We start from the raw sequence: 17,156 nt of genomic DNA on the forward strand, positions 1-17,156 counted from the left end.
TAAACCTCCAGTCTGACACTGGCATAATGGGATGTAGTCTAATGATTACTTTAGGGGAATGCAGTGAACCTTCAAACTTTCAAACTTTCTCTTTGTTTGCAAAGAGCTAATTTAGCATTTCTCAACTGGTATCATGAGGCTAATAATTATGTATTTTATGGCTAAGAAATGATGAACTACGTATTTGCAGCCAAAAAGATAGTTCTCATCGTTTAAAGGTTCACTGTGTTAGCCTCAGATCAATGTCTAAGATGGAGCATCCGTGATGAATTCCCAAATTCCCTGTAAATTTTAATTTAGAGTAGTGGATAGACCGGATAGACAGTGTAGATGGCCCAAACGGCAATTGAGGAAGATTACTGTTGGATGTATGCATTCTGGATCCAAAAATGGGTCCTGTGACGGTCGTCAGAGCGTCGAATGACGGAAAGTGGGGAATAATATGACGGTTATTACGAAAGTCACTTGGCGTCGTAATAACTCTGAGATTACTCGCCCACGACTAAAATATGACGCGTCAAAATGGGCTCTTCCAGTGACTTCCAGTATCCCTATAAATAATCTTCCCCTCGCTGGGTATGTCTGAGGGGAAATTTCACTTGTCAAATGGCAAATAGAATTACACAGTGCTGTGAATTCGCAAAGTAGTTGACAATTTCGCGTGTTTTCTCAATAATATTATAGTGTAATATTAGGAGGAAAAGTTCCTCCAGTAGAGAAATGTGTTGTGATTTAGAAAAAGACAGTGCCGACAAAAATTAAGCAAAAATCAGGCAGTGTTTTGGTCGATAAATACCCGGAAAATTTTTATGGAAAATTAAATTTCGTTGTTCAGGTGTTTGCTCTTGCCTCAGGAGTATTGTGTGATAAAAATCTTGTGTCTAAAAGTCATATTTCGTGAAAATTTTAAAAGATTTTTGTGTGTTGTTGCCATCCAGCTGGAATATTTTCGACATGTCGGGCGGCTCATTCAGCAATAGTCGAATGAGAAAAATATTCGCAAATGTGAGTAGTGAAAGAGGGAAAAAATTGACCAAAATTCCATAAAAAGTAGCAAAAAACAATAAAATATGTGAAGAATTAACGAGAAAACGGTGTCTAAGGTGATAGCATAGTACAAAATTGTGGAGTGCATTTGACTTTTTCATTTAGAGTACGTACGTCGATTTCGCACATATGCGGTAGAGAAGGATGGCAAGTGCACTGTTTTTGGCGTGTCATTTTTTCGTACGGAAAAGGACCGTCCCTTGGAGTCGTTTTTATTACTTCATGTTAGAGTAAATTTTAAGCCCGTAAAATAACTAATGTATTACTAACTCAATTTTGAGTAATGCTCTGACTAAAATTCGACGCGAATACGACTAATTTTTAAGATTCCAATTAGGAGTAATTTTTTGACTATTTCTTGTAGAACAAAACACAGTCATTTTTGAGTCGCAGTAATTGTTTGCCCATTTGGGGGAATTTCAGAGACAAATCACAGATTTGACCACACTGAGGAAACCGCGTTGAATCGTCGAAAGCTTTGGCAAAGAATTTTGTGATTTTCTGTCCTGAGAGGATTGCACTCCCTGATGGATCCGGAGGGAGCTCCTCTCATTGACTTCCTTATGCTATTGCCATTTCAAAGCCATAGAGTATGTACGAAGCTTGGAAACTTAACCCCAAGTAACATTTTGTACAAAATAATTGGTTAAACGTACCGTAGATGTGGGTGACCTTGCTCTTTGCTGTTTGAAATTTTTTCTTTAATTTTGGTATTTAAGGATGGTCTTTATCAGTCGAATATGGTAGATAGGATCGGTCAAAACTATCCTAAGTGGCAGAATTAAAGAAAAGCTTAGGACCAACAGGAGGTGAAGTCGCCAAATAGAAGAAGTGACTAGAAATTTCAACAAATTACCGTTGAAATATTAATTGAAGAACTGACTTCCATAAATCTTAATAAAATTTAGTCATAAACAGTTTTTCCTACTTTAAAATAATAAAGCGTTTTTTGGAAAAAAAAAGTTTTCAAATACAAGAATACGTGAGTTACGCTTTCAAAAATTGTTTTACTTTTTTTTGCGTGAGTAAAATAATTTAAAAAAATAAACTCCCGTGTGTAAATTTCGCGAGACCTAGAGTTTATTACATTTATGGTGAATGGTTTATAGTCAATTTAAATTGATTTAAATTAACATAAAAAGGAAATTATTTCAGTTTTATAGGAAATAAACACGTAATTTATAATAATCCAAAGAATTTAATTGTCGATCAAAGTGGTTGAGAATCACACGCCTGTTAAGGGGTAATTGTAAAAGTCAGTTCTTCTATTAAAACTACAACTGTCGTAATTTAAAAGTTGGGAATCATTTGTCTTCTCTAGAATGAAATCGTAAAGGAGGTTTTCGTGGGGAACAACGAGTCAATCTTGGTCGGATCGAGCAAGATTCAGCATCGAGTTCCGTGTCATGGGTATTGTTAAGGGAATATTTTGTAGTTCCGACACTCAGGTCTATACTACAAATTTAGAAAAGCGAAAAAAAACATTATAAGGGAAGAGCATAAGCTATCGGCAGCATTGGCAGTGTTCATTGGATCGTCAGGTTATTACCATATTGTTGCACCATAGTTCAAATACAAAATTGCACAAATAGTACTTTGAGGCTTATATTTTCAACTAAATATCGAGCATGTCTCTTAACATTCCGATCCAGGGTGCTCTCCCCATAATTCTAATGAATTTTGTTATTGAATAAATCTTTGGTTGGGTAACAATAACGGCTACTACATCACCAATTTTGACTTGTTGATGGATTTATAACATATTCTTAAACCCAGAATAAATTGATTTATTCGAGAAATGGAATACCTTAGATGAAAGTGATTTTGATACCCAGCAAGTCGTAAGTTTTTTTTATTCTGATACTTGGATGAGCTTCACCGATCTTATCTATCATGTCCGATTGGTAAAGACCGTCCCTAAGTACTAGAATCAAAGACAAGCTTTTGAAAAGCTTGGTGGCAAGGGCTACCTTCAGATGACAAAATCACTCTCATCTACTGTACTCCAACGCCTAACCTACACTGCAAAAAAAGTGTGACGCCCAGGAACGTGTTAGCTTTTAAGCTTCCACTTGGTGTAACAAAAATTCTCACGTTTGGTAATGCCTGAAAATCTTGTAAGCTAAATCGCTACTTTTTTGCTGCTAAACGGGAGAGTGAGAGAAATTCAGTGAGAGCTGAAAGCTAAGCTGCGCGAGAAACAGCAGGAAAGGAGTGAAGTGAGAGAGAGAAACAGTTTGGGCTCTCGCGTGCGAGAGAATTTTTCTCACATTACTGGAATATTCTAGAAGGCTGTGCCCCAGTGCAAAAGCAAATGGCGCAGTAAAAGTAATTCAAGTGCAATTTCTCAGTGAAAAGTGTTTTATAAATGTAAAATTTAGTGGCATATTAAGCTACGAGGACTTGGAAAATAGTGGTGAGTAATTTAAAAGCAAAATATTCAACTTAGATAAGTGAAAAAGCTCTTTTTGGTGCATGATGTTTCACGTTAGAAGTTCCTAAACTTTCAATGAAATTTTCACAACAAAATTGGATTGAGGAAGAGTATTTTATAGACAATGGCATCTCAAATTTGATAGAAATAAAAAAAAATTATTACTATCTTCTCCGTTATTAATATTTTTGTTTTCCAAAGCAGTTATTTCTCTGAAAAAAAAAATAGTGATAAACCTAGATTAGCTTATTGCAGGTGAGATTCTTAACGTGAGTCAACTTGGAATGTGACTAAATATTATATATAAAGTTAAAGTTGGAAGGACGTAATGCAGTAATTTTAAGAAAAATAGTTAAAATTTTGTATCGAATCCAAAATGGATTTGAATGCACTGGCAGTAAAATGATATGTGATCATTTTACTGATATGTATATCAGAATGCGCTCTATAATTTTGCTGAATAGATTGATTGATTTGATACAATAAATTGCAATTTTCAACCGATGTATAACTTTTGACGAAAACTGCAAGTTATCTTTCTTATTTTATAATTTACTTTTGGCCACCCATATATTCGTAGTAGTGAAACACATTTTAGCAAAAATTGGTGCTGATCGGGGGACAGAAAATTTTAAGAATCTCACCTAAATTCTTTAAGTTCTTTAAGTTCTGTATTATCAAGTTTAAATTTACTTTCGCTTTTTTTATTCTTGATTTTATTTATTTATTGTTCTTATAATTTGCAGTACGCAGTCAACTAACCGAAGAGGATGGATTCGAAAAATTTTAGATTCAGAGGGAGTTAGAATCTTGCCGGCAGCATTTCAAGAAGTCAAAACTCCGTATTATATCAAACATATGTCACGAGGAAGATGCGTCTGGAACCGCTGCCAGTGAAAACATTCTCGTGGAAAATCCAAATGTGATGCCTACTCTTATTGCGAAGGTATTAAAATTTTTTGATCAGTTAAATATCCAAATCTTTGCAAAAATATATTTAACTTTAAGTCAAAAACAGTTTTCATCGGTAAAATATTACATTTTGCTCAGTGATAAACCTAAAATTGATCAAAAATTACAAAGTCATCTCTTTTATTCAAAGACATCTTTTTTATTATCAATTTCCGCAACAATGGTTTTCATTTTGGGACCAAGATCAAGTTCAAAATTTCACACTGTCAAATATTTCCAAGTTCAAGATTTTAATTAAAAAAAAAACTGTTAGTACCTTGATAATTCTAAACATTTCTGAGAAGTTTGGAATTATTTTAGGGAGACAGGAAGTTTGACATATGGTTTATATCTTGACATTTCATTAACATTTGATAGATTTGACATATTGCTCCTAATGGCCAAGGCACACCTTTCAGATCAGAAAGATTTCACGAAATCAAAATTCACATGTCTTTCTCACGCGTTTTCCATATATCTATTTCATTTTTTTCGCACTCCAAATTCGATTAAGCTAAATTCAATTTGTTGTGATGTTTAAAAAAAGAAGAAGAGTACATAAGAATGAGATAGACTTTTGCAAAGTGTGTAAGAAAGAAAGAGATTCGAATTTCGACTTCTTGAAATTTCCCTGATTTAAAAGGTGTGCCCAAGCCATAAGTTTTTGATTTTGGAATACCAAAATCCTGAAACTAAGTATTTTGTTTTTTTGTCTTATAATTGAGGCCAATATTTTACTTATCACATGAACTAAAATTGTATAATTTGAAATTTAAAAATTGTTTTTTTGCTGACCATTTTTTTGCTAAACAATTGCCCAATTTATTACAGACTAATTAAAACAATTGGCCTCCAAAATGATGCAGAGTAAAAATGAGATCCTGTTTTTTCTTTTGCGAATGCTTAAAATAATATTATTGCTCTCAAAGTTTGTGAATTTAATATTAACTAAGTTGATTTTATTGCTGAACTAATTCAGTCTTTTTAAATGATTTAGACAAAAAATCGAAAGAACCAGTTACGGAATTTAAAAAAATCTCCTTTTACAAGTCAGATAATACTTGTTAGATTTAATTGTACTTTACCAAAATTGACCTCTTCTTTATTCTTTAACATTAGTAATTCTTATTTTTTTACTTTTTAGGAACAAATTTATTTTTTTGGAGCTTTACAAGTACTTTGGAGTTCAAAGAATTGTTCTAATCAACGGTGCTGAGCTTTTGAGAAAAACAAGTTCACGAGAAAGAAAGATGGCAATTTAAATAATTGCTAACCATCTTCTTCTTTAGCGGCCTCAACCCAACAAAGACGACAAAATTGCCTACGCAAAGGCAACCATGGAACTTTTTGTTGTTATTTAGGTTCAAATATTTATTGTTACTAAGGTAATTGTAAATTTAAATTTAATTTAGTGAATAAAACGATTATAATGAAAAATTGAATTTTATTTCCTAAGTGTATATAAATATTGGTTCAAAGTAATGCTAAATTTGTGTACACTTTGAGTACAAAATCACTAACATATTGTAAGCCATAAATTCATATTTTTGTGTGCATTTTGATAGCAAATTTATTAACAAAACGATGCCAAATGAATCTACAGAATGTTGCTAAAAACGCTTACGATTTGTATACAAATTTACCACACCAAGTGGAAGTCCTTTTGGCGCATCCCAAATGTAAGCGAATTCACTCACAAATTTTTTTGAGTGTAAACGATTTTGTGTACAGTAGACTCTTGCTCAATCGGCTCTTTTTCAATCGGGCGAAAAATGTTGTTGACAATTTTCACGTTTAATTATGAAGTTAATATGCTCAAAATCGCTGTAATTCTTCTTATTTTATCGTGATTCTTTATAATTGAGCACTTTTTCTGGAATTTACAAAGGCCTTGACGCCCAAATCTATCGATAAACCGGATGACATTTTGCCCCAAATGCCCAATTGAGAGAGAGTCTACTGTACAAGTAATTTTTTTTATTTATCGTCTAAAAAATGTTTTACTAATTTTCAAAAACTGATTTATAGTGACTGATAAACAATAAAAATGTGATAAAATTTATTGATAATACTTTAATACTCAAGAATACCACAAAATTTACTAACTTCAGAAGGTCATTCATAATAAAATTGATTGATTCTGTCTCTTAAATGGATTTAATTCCAGAAATTCAGTCTTCATGCCTCTAGCAAAACAGATCAAGGAAATTTCATGAAGTCTAAATTCACATCTCTTTCTTTCTCAATCGTTTTCCGTATGTCCATTTCACTCTTTCGCATCCAAAATCGAATTAGACTTTACTGTGATGTTCAAAAGAAGAAGAAGAGGGCGAAAGAGTCGAATAGGATATATTCAAAACCTTTGAGGAAGAAAGGGATGTGAATTGCAATTTCATGACATTTCTCTGATCTGTTTGCCGGAGCCATTTAGGAATAAATAACACTGAGCCTATATTAGACTCAGATTGAATTTTAGAAATCTACTCACTAAATTCAAATAGGACAAATTCCTGTCGTTCAGTAATAACCTTCCTGATTTGAGAGCTCTTTCCGGTTGAGGTTTATCCTTTACCGATTCGAAAGTATATCAGAGAGAACTTATCTAAAAACCCGTTGGAAGTTCGAAAGTTTAAACCGACGACTTATACAAAAGTTAGCAAGTTCATGAAAAGGACATTTAGGTATTTTAATGAAATTGCGATTACAACGTTCTGCCATCCTGAAATTTCACAAAACTGCACAATAAATTCAGTTTTTTTAGCAAACGTTTGTACACTGTTGTCGACATTATTGACGATTGAAGTGTCAAGAATATCGAAATTCTACATGGCAGAACAATCAGCGCTAAAGTGGCGGGTATATAAACTTGCACTTTATACCGGCTTCAGACCTAAGGCTTAGCCCAGTTCTCGGTGATCTCAAAATTCGAAAATACAACCAATTTCATTGGTCTTTCATGAATTAATGGATCACTTTCCAATATTGCCCAATTTTAAGTGAAAATTTTCCAAAAAAATCTTGTTTGATAAGAAATTAAAGAGGTTAGACTATATGGCTAAGCCTTAGGTCTGAATCCCGTATAAGGCTTCCGGTAGATATTCAAATAAGTTTGGCTTGGCTTTGGTGTAGCTTTGTCTATTTGAAAGGTTATTACTGAACGGAGTCTTCAATCATTTTTCGACAATAATTCTTTACCGAGCTATTATTGATTTTATTCCATTTCGCGATTGATTAATTCTGTATTTGTGAATAACAGTATTCTAGTTTTCTCTACCATTTTTCTGACGTCACAATATTTATGTCCTATGTCTTTTGAGCTCTTCTTTTATTTTCGTTCAATAGTAAACTTTCGAATTAATCCAGCGAAATCAAGCAATTTAAAGTCTGAAGAAGGGAAAAAAGATTAAGAATCGAATGAAAACTTTAAAAAAGTGTGATAAATTTTACGGCTTCATTGCATTCGATACATAGAATGTATCTTAAAATTTAAGAGAATCAATCGATGTTTACAATAACAAATGTGATAACAGCAAAATAAGGGTACCTAACATCCCCACAATTTTATATAATTCATCAATCCTTAAAAGTTATTGACTTGTCAATTTTTAGTATTAATTTATAAGTATTGCTATCTAACGAATTCATACTGATTCTGTTTATTAATTTTCCCATATTTTTAAATTTTGAAAATATTTTACTTATATTAGAAATACAAAATTTCTTTTTATAGTCATAATGGGGAAACATTTAACATGAGAATCACATATCCACTGTTATATATAATTCTATTTCTCATTCTTATCTTCGATTTTCACTGGATACGCCCGAATTTTATGTGTCCCATGTCCTTCACATATTTGTGTACACATTCTTTCGCATTTCTCCCATTTCGTATAATCCTAATTTTTGGGAAACATCCAAACCTCTTTTCTGACGTATTACAAAATATATACACACACCCCTATCATTTAACACCACTACATCGTATTTCCATCTTGGTTCCCTGAGTACTTTTCCTTCGAGGTTATTCCATTTTCGGTGGGAGGAAAAAGCAGCCCTTTAAATAAATAATTCTCTTTCTTGTGGAAGAAATTGTATAGAATGGACTGAATAGCAGTGGGTGCCATAAAAAAAAGAAAGGGCTTTAACTTTGCATCTAAGCATAAATCATAAATTGACGATATTATGTATTAAGCGCGTGTAATAAAATACTTCTATAACCCTTTCTTGTACCACAATATACGGTGAAAATGTAATATGTATTTGGTTTCCCAAAACCACTGCAATTAGACTTCCGGATCGGATACCATCAGTGGCTTCCATTTTGTGTGCTGAAGGGTAGATTTACATCGTAACAAGAATCCATTTTATCATATTTGATCCGTTGCATTATTACTCTTCATTTTGTAGGTTGAATGTAGTGGAAATAAACAAGTTGCTGAAAGGCTTGACTTTTTCAAAGAGTTTTCCATTAACCTGTAAACTGTAATCTGTTTTACTTTTTTCCCCAGCAAACTTTCCACAAATCATTTTTCACTATTATATGAAGTAATTTAAGACAACGTATTATTTTTACTGTCTGCATATACACAAGGTACTTCACGAACAACAATAAAGTATATATTGGTCTTGGGAATGTCTTAAAATTTGAACACGAAATAAAATTTTTACTTGCAGTGTTTGAGTATTTTGACCCATTTACGAATGTAGGGGAAAAGCGAGGATGTTTTAGATAGGTGTGATGTAAAAGGAGTGTGTATCTTAACAAAAGGTAGTGACTTCTTAGAATTCAAATAAATATTTTAAATTCAAATTAATTTTACTGCTCGAACTCAAAGAGAGCAGTTATATAATCCGCTTTTTTTAATTTGTCACGGATCTGGAGCTTAAACGGTAAAAAATATAAACTTCCTGCCTTTGGTGACCACTAATAAAAAAATACATTATCTCCAGAAGTTTTCCTCTTGCAGAGCGTACGGCCTATTTGACACATGTCAACCCAAGTCGACGACTGTAACCCACCAATCCTAACCCTGTATTCCTTTGACACGCCCAACCTCTACCATAGTTATGGGTGCTGAGTGATTGCTTTGGGGCTCTTACTGTTAATTAACTATCCTCAGTCTTTTATGAGTGAGCATCACTCTCATGAAGTGAAATATAGGTATCACCAACAGTTCTCCTTTTTCGTTCTATAAGTTTTTAATTTTATTTAGGTGAGGCCAATCGGGGCTTACACTCTTTTTCCCCTAAACACCCCTCCAAACCCTTCAAACCATGTTTTTTTGGTTTTCTCAAAACTGGTTCAAAGTTTTGCAATGATTTTCGGATATGTTTTAGAGCTAATTCGGGTAATTCAGATGAACATTTCGTCCTAACATACATATGAGCAGGGGCATGACGTTTCCTATGTTTACCATATGTTTCTAGCGAGCCGAAAAAACTTTGCAGTTTATTCGGTGTTTTCTGTCATTGTGGAATGAATTAACAAAAAATACAAATACAATCTAAAAGCCAATTTAATATGGAATGGGCAACCGAAAACCCCAAATTAGCAACCTACGTACTTTCGGAGATATCTCGTGAAATGTGTACGAAAACAGGGAAAAATTTACTCTAAGACTGGTCGCATTTTTCAGAGCTAATATCCCCCCTGCATATGACCGGAAAATTATCCATTTTGAATTATTATTGAAGGTGAAAGGTCAATCACTTTGGAGGGGAAAATTTTCCAACCGAATCGGTTAAATTTGGATTTTTTTTTGGAAAAGTCTTAACATTTCTTATCCGGCTATATCAATCCCAATCAGTAATGAATTCGGTCAAGTAATAGTGATTAATTTATTTTTCTCGAATATCGCTATTTATTTGCGCGTAAGCATGTTACTAATGACAAGAACATTCCAAAATTCACACTTCTTAACAAATTTTTTACTTCAGAATTGTTTTCCGACTTATAAATGAATTTAATCGTTAATAAACTGGTATACATCCAAAACACATATACAATTTATTTACGGATAGCCCTAATCTCGTGATTTCGAACATTACGTAAAGCTGGGACGCTTTGCTATCTTTTTCTTTTTTAGAAAAAAAAATGTTAAAACTAGTAAAGTTGACTTGTACAAAAATATATGTAATATAGGAGAAAGCGTGCTACCTTCGGACGATTTATGCTTTGCACAAATATTTTTTTTCAATTTGTTATAAATGAATTTGGCCCATTACAATATTATATTTTAATAGCTAGTCTAATGCCTCAAATTTTCAAAAAAGAAGTTTAGGTGAAATTCATAAGAAACATGGAGAAAAAATTGAATTGTCCGAAGCTCGAGTCTAAGTATTTACCATCTGTTTCAAGGAAGAACCATGTTATTACCAATTTTTCAAGAAAGAAGAGAATTTGTCTCCACGAACGTTTTTATAAGTAATCGCAAGATTTGATTTAAAAATTTACAAAAAATTTCGAAATGAGCAAATTGCCAAAATAGCCAAACTTTACAAAATATTTAAAAATAAAATTGAAACTTTTAAGACTTGAAAATTTGAAGACTTACAGAGCTTACAGGCTTCGCACACACTCTGGATTAGAACACTTAATATTTTCTCCCACTCCTTTACTGAATTTGATCTAATGGAATTATATTTTAATAGCTACTCTTACGTCACACAAGACTAAAAAGATTAGGTGAGATCTCAAAGCTCCTGAGTTGTGATCCGGTTCAAGTGCAGAGTAAATATTTCCCCCTTGTACGTGATTTTTCCTGCTAATTCGATACCTGATTAAGTGGAAAACAATCTTCGAAATGTTGTAGAAGAATAAGACAGGGAAAATCAAGAAGGATTTGAGTGTTCCGTTCACTAACTGTTTCAAGTAAATTGAAAACGTACAAGAAACTAAATAGGATCAAAATAATATAGAAAGTTTGAATAAACCTTTTCACAAAATCCATGTACAATTTATGAAACCCAAGCTTAACATTTGTTAATAAAGTTCTTGAAAACTTATTGGTTGGTTTCGGAGGGTAATCATTTCTAAAAAAAAATAAAAAGGTTAAAATTTATATCTCATCTAACGACAGGCATACAATATCTATGTATATCCAAATAATTATTTGATAATTTTTAAAGGAATATAGAAAAGTTTTAAAGTGATTTTTCACAAGTCTCCCGGGTAACACATTAAGTATTCATTGGCTCCGTTCGGTAAATAACCTTTCGAAAACACAAAGCCAAGCTAAACCTATTCGAATATCTACCGAAAGGCTATGTGCAAGTTCATATACCTGCCGCTTTAGCGTTGATTGTTCTGCTATTTAGAATTTCAATAATCTTGACACTTCAATCGCCAACAATGTCAACAACAGAGTATGTAAACGTTTGCTGCAAAAAATGATTTTTTGTGTAGTTTTGGTGAATTTCAAGATGACAGAACGTTTGAATTGCAATTTTATTAAAATAAATGTCCTTTCCATGAACTTGCTCACTTTTGTGTAACTCGTCGGTTTAAATTTAAACGTTCGAACTCCCATCGGGTTTTTAGGTAAGTTCTCTCTGATTTATTTTCGAATCGGTAAAAGAAAAATCTCAACCGGAGAGAGCTCTCGAATCGGGAAGATTATTACTGAACGAAGGGATTAAGTCAGAGGTGTGCAAGAACCGTTTGAAACCGAACAAACGTCAAATGAAACTCATGCATCAATAGCAAAACGCTACACGAACAAACTTATTTTGACGTTTATTCGGTTTCAAACGATTCTTACACATCCTTGGATTAAGTAAACGTAATATCATCGTTCAAGGACTAGTTTAACTCATCATCCAACAGAAAGTATTTGGGTTTTGGATTTCAGATGAACCAATTCCGGAAAATCTTGTCCATTTCAGTACGTATTTGAAAAAAAAACCTCCAAAAATTATGTCTCAATGGCTACATATTTATAATTTTAATTTGAAAATTTCAGATACGTGTTGTACTTTTATAAACCTAAAATCTTGATTTATTTTTTTTTATTATGCAGAAAAATATTAGAGAAAATATTATGTTTTTTTTTTAGTTTTCTTAACACACGTAACCCCTTAATAAGTAAGTTTCATTTTCAGGAAGGTTTGTTAACCAGGAAGTCTTCCTAACCAAGCAAGTTCCTTATTGATCAACCTAGGTTTCCTAACCAAGCAAATTCCGTGATTAGGACAGATTTCCCGATTAAGTACGTTTTAAAACTTATATTAAATTATGACGTAACAATTTTTATTAATAAGAAAGAAAGCACAGTTAAATTAGATGAAGTGTCCCAATAACCCAGCTCTCCCCTATATTAATATTGCATTATAAAAATTCAGGTATAACTATAATATTTGTTGACATTTAATTCAGCTCCATGTAAAAGTTGAATGTTTAACCAATATACCTGATATGTGCGCTTAAATAAATTTGAGGACTTTGTTTATGTTTGCCATCGGGAAGTTGGGTAATTATCAAATAATTCATTTTTGATTTTATGAAAGTATTGAAAAAGGGTGAAAATAAACATTTAGTTGTGCCTATCAAGCTGGAAAAATATTCAACAATATAACCCTTCAGACGATAACTTTCCATATTTTTCGGTTCATTAGGTAAATGTAGAAAACTCGAGACACAGAATTTTTCCATAATAAAGCAAGACGAAAATCAACTATAAAATTATGCCATTGTAAAGAGACGCCTCAATGGTTGGTCGTTAAAGCATCCTTTATAGAATCTATTAAATGTTTGTTATATAGTATATAAATGCTGTAAAGCGCTATTTTATGCTGTTTTATCTTCCCTAGTACAGAATCTTTAAGTTTTGCTCTTTTTAATTGCCCTCGTCTTATCCTTATTGATGTCCCTGAACAAGAAATATTTCTTAATTCTTTCTGCATTTATTATTTTGTTCTATACAAAATATTCTTGTGAGTTTTGTTGGGGAATTAAGATACCTGCTGTTCGTCTGGGTATCCTTCAGACCAATTTCCTTTATTTTATAAAAAATAATACGTTATAATTTTGAGGTAATTCAGTGATAATTTAGTCGTATAGTGATTTTTTTTAAGTTCTTATTGATTTGAATTTCAAGTAAATAACAAAGTGCAATGTAAGTTTATTTAAATCTATTTCCTGATTGCAATTTTCAGGATTAACAAAACGTTATTATTGTTTGTGTAACCTTGGTTATAGTAAAAACTTTTTAATATTGTATTGATTCACTACTGACGGAAATTTTCACTGTATGCGGATATTATTTCAAGGTGATATGGGTTATATATTGTACATCAGTTAACATTAAAATTACAGTTTAGAGCTCATTTTTGTTTTTTTTTTCCCTCTAGAACATAAAAGCTAGGCTGTGCATTTTTTGATAACTTGTGAGAATTATCAATAGCTATCTAATAGCTAATAGCATAGGATTTATGCTTTAGAGAAAAATGAAAAAATACAATATCCAAAGCCGCATTCAAAGGCAGACCACTTTCCCCTACTTCTTTTTATTTTGTAGTATTTTTTACAAGTTTTTAGACAAACATATTGTCTTAAAAAAACATTCTCATGTTCTCTATATAGGAATGTTTTTTTCAAGATTTCTCTATGTCGAAGATTAGATCATATAAAGGACATATATGTATATTTTACGAAATATTAAAAAAAAAAGATTGTTTTCTTTGCAAGTTTTTTGAATTTCAGATAGTAATTAACCGGACTAAATAGGTAGGATATCAAAATCAAAATCTTGCGATCACCAATTGGATGAGTGGTACCACGGATAATTATATTCCTGGATAGTAGGTAGAGATTTTCGTGTCTCATAGTAGTGCAAACAAACCAAATAAAAGTGCAGCCAGGAATGATGCGATTTGATGCTGAAGAATGAAATTGTTGGATTTAAGTGACTTTCAGTCTCGAGAATATCAAGAAGCAAGGGTACGACGTTTTTATTCGTACTTTTATTCACTTTGTTTGCACTACTATGGGACACAAAAATCTCTACCTACTATCCAGGAATATAGTAATCCGTGGTGGTACAGATATGCCGAAACTTATTCTATGACTTTCTTCTGAGATTCTGAAGTGGTAACAGGTGACCTAAAGCTTAACTTTCTTATAAACGTACAGTAGGAATTATAAGTTTGTTCCGGTGTTTATTTTTAGTAAAAGAGATGGCAAAGCATCCCAGCTTTGCGGAATACTCGAACTCACGAGATAGAGCTTTCCGTGAATTAGTTTTTTGCGTGATTTTTTGGTGCTTACTGGTCTAATAGAGATCAAATTGATTCATAAATCACAAATGTATTTGAAATTAAAAAAAACATCGGTACTTAACCGATTCATTACCGATGAAGACCGATGCGGCCGGGTTCGAAATTTCAATACCTGTTCAAAAAATCCAAACCAAATGTAAAAAATGAGCCCTCTAATGTGATTGACCTTTGCCCTTCAGTAATTCAAAATGGCATATTTTCTGGTCAAAGGTATGTTTGAACGAAATGTTCACCTGGGTATGAATTCTGAGATTCGTGAGTTACTCACATGAGAAATTCACGGCTCTGAGATCACCTTTAGTAAGCATTTTGTGATGCTTTTATAAAAACTAAACCGTGCTTTCTTATGGTGTCTACACACTAGAAGCAATTTTCGGGAAAAATAGCCTTTCTTTAAAGAAATCTGACGTTTCTGCCTACAACGATAGGGGCATAAGAAAAATTTTCATTAAAAAGGCATTTTTTAAAGAAATTCATCCTAGTAGAGGCCTTTAGGTACTGTAAGAGTTTTACATGACACTTTACATGACATATTACGTGAAAACTTAACGAAACTCTTACAAAACGTGTTTTAGAAGCCGTGAGTTTCTCACGTGAAAAACTCACGTATCTCAGAATTCATACCCTGGACTACCTCTAAAACATAATCCGAAAATTATTTAAAAAGCTTGGGCAAGAAAAAAAAACGAAGAAACATTGTTTTTACGGGATGTTAATTACAAGAGATGTCAAATTATTCAAAAATTGGTATTTAACCGGTTCATTACCAATGAAGACCGATGCAGCCCGGTTCGAAATTTCAATACCTTTCCAAAAAATTCAAAATTAACCAAATCGGTTGAAAAATGGTCCTTCCAAAGTGGTTAACCTTTCACCTTCAATAATTCAAAAGAGCGAATTTTCTGAGGGCCAATTTTTGAAATTATCACTCGCACCCGCGAGCTCTTTAGTGGCCGAGAGAAATTGACTCGCACACCCCGGAAATTCTTGAGTACGTGCAACGGGTACTTTATGTTATAAAGAAGTCGTTACAGAAGGATTTGAATCTACGGGGTGTCCGAGTGGATTTCTCTCGGCCACTAAAGAGCTCGCGGGTGCGAGTGAGAGTTTCAAAAATTGGGCCTCTGGTCATAGGTACATATCGTCGGTTGTGGCTACCTCTGTCGTATCTGCATTTCTTTTGTGTCAGCATTTCACGCAAGAGGGGACGTCTGTATTGTAGCTTGCTCCGAATGCAGATACAAAACAAATGCAGATACGACAGAGGTAGCCGCAACCGACGATATGTTTGGACGAAATTTATAAAATCGGAACTACTTCTAAAACATATCCAAAAATCATTGAAAAAGCTTGAGTCAATTTTGATAAAAACCGAAAATATTTGATTTTGGAGGTGATAGAGAGGGTGTGGAGAGTGGAAAACAAAAACGTCTATAGATATTGTGTTTTTATTGGGGGTCATCGAAGACTGTAAATTGACATCTTTTACCGTTTAAGCTCCAGAACGGTAATAAGACGAAAAAAAGACGATTACTGCTCTCTCTTTGAGTTCGAGCAGTAATAGACTTTAAAAAAAGCATTATAAATATTTTTGAAAATGAAGTTTTTGATTCCATTTCATATTCTATGGTTATACCTCTTTATAATTATAGGTTTGGAAAAAAATAATTTTAATTTTTAATTACTAATAACATTAATTTAAAAAAATAATGTAACATTTCATCAATTAAAAGTTTGTTACGGTATACGAAACAATGAAAATAGCAGTCTATTGAAAGGACATGATAACTTTATACACTCAAAAAAATCCACGGTTAAATGGGTATGTAAAACAGGGTTTGACTATCAAACTGATGCCAAACCCTGTTTCAACCTAAACGTGGCAAGGTTTGACGTACAAGTATTTTTTAAACCCTGTTTCAACCAAACCCTGAAAAGGTAGAAAAACAAATCCTGTTATGGATATTGATTAACCTTGCCGTCAGTAAACCTTGGCAGGAATGAAGACCAATCCTCGTCACGATTATATTTTAAACCCTGTTTTCTTCAAACCCTGGCAAGAGTAAACCATAATCCTTGTCAGGGGTATATTTTAAAACCTTTTTCTCAGTAAACCCTGGCAAGAATGAAGACCAATCCTCGGCATGTTTATACCTTAAACCCTGTTTCGTCAAACCCTGGAAGGAGTATGGCTTAACCCGTAACACGGGTTACACTCAACCCTTGTTTCCATCAACCCCTGGCAAGCGGAAAAACAACCCTTGTCATGAGTTTATTCAAATCTCGCCTCTTTCAACCCCTGGATGACTATTTTCAACCCTTGTTAAGATTAAAATCAAATTTACTTGGAAAATAATTAAATAAAACTAGAAATTCTTATTATAATATTTTGCATCACTAAGGAAATAAAAAGTAACGGCTAGAATTAAGTTTATACTTTAGTCGT

General features: G+C 32.9%; 1 protein-coding gene across 1 annotated transcript in view; it reads left to right on the top strand.

Moving 5' to 3' along the window:
- LOC129803404 (whirlin) overlaps positions 1–17,156 on the top strand; it is a 125,962-nt gene that overhangs the window by 2,555 nt on the left and 106,251 nt on the right. The gene's annotated exons all lie outside the window — the stretch shown is intronic.

This window comes from Phlebotomus papatasi, chromosome 2 (assembly GCF_024763615.1).
Source record: "Phlebotomus papatasi isolate M1 chromosome 2, Ppap_2.1, whole genome shotgun sequence".
NCBI lineage: Eukaryota > Metazoa > Arthropoda > Insecta > Diptera > Psychodidae > Phlebotomus > Phlebotomus papatasi.